At 39.2% G+C, this 840-nt stretch overlaps 1 pseudogene; it reads right to left on the minus strand.

Annotated features, from left to right (window-relative positions):
* Positions 1-305: 305 nt before the first annotated feature.
* On the minus strand, positions 306-476 carry LOC138794293 (U2 spliceosomal RNA; annotated as a pseudogene).
* Positions 477-840: the final 364 nt, after the last annotated feature.

Raw genomic sequence — 840 nt, forward strand, 5'->3', positions numbered from 1 at the left:
CAGAATACAGAGACTAACAATTAATTTCATACTTGTATCTTTATCTTCCCAGTCTCTTTCCCCCAGTTCTGAGCTGCTGCTTTCTGTTGAAGACAAAACTGTGTGTGAGCTGTTCACTCCATTTCCCCCCTGCCTTCCTCCTCAGAGGAGGAGATTGAAAAAATAGTAACAAGTATGGAACAAATTGTTAGTCTCCAGGAGGGGGGATTATTCAACATGCATTTTACTTGACCGGATAACCCCTTTAAACAGATTTTTGTATAGACCTCTGACCGCTATCTTTTTTTTTTGTGTGTGTGTGTGTGTGTGTGTACACTGAACCTGAAAACACTCCAATACCAGGTCAATGTCTGGAGAGGATGGAGCAAGCTCTTTTCCATTCTCCCTGTTCTAAAAATTAAATATATGGTCCCCAGATAGGGGACCTATCAGATCAGATACCGCACTTGATCTTAACCAAAAGACCGAGAAACAATAGAAATAACCCAAATTTTTATAATTCTGTTCTTCTTTTTACAACTCCTCTGCAATGTCCTATTTATAAAATGGAGTATTTCACTTCCTCCACCTACTGGGTTCTAACATCTCCTAAACAGATGTTTTTATTAACCATTAGGCAAACCGTTTCCTCTTTGATCCGTGCTGAATAAATCAGTCAATTTGTATAGAGATTACACTAATACTAGTCCTCCTGCTTTTGGACAGAGTTCCTGTCTGCATGGAAATACTGTTTATATGGCACGGTTGCAGTTTATGTAAATCCTTGTATACAGAGAAACTCCCTGCTGTCACCGTACAATGGCTGCCTTTTTAATATACAGCACAGTCATTTTTATCAGC

Source organism: Dendropsophus ebraccatus, chromosome 5, assembly GCF_027789765.1.
Source record: "Dendropsophus ebraccatus isolate aDenEbr1 chromosome 5, aDenEbr1.pat, whole genome shotgun sequence".
Taxonomy (NCBI): Eukaryota; Metazoa; Chordata; class Amphibia; order Anura; family Hylidae; genus Dendropsophus; species Dendropsophus ebraccatus.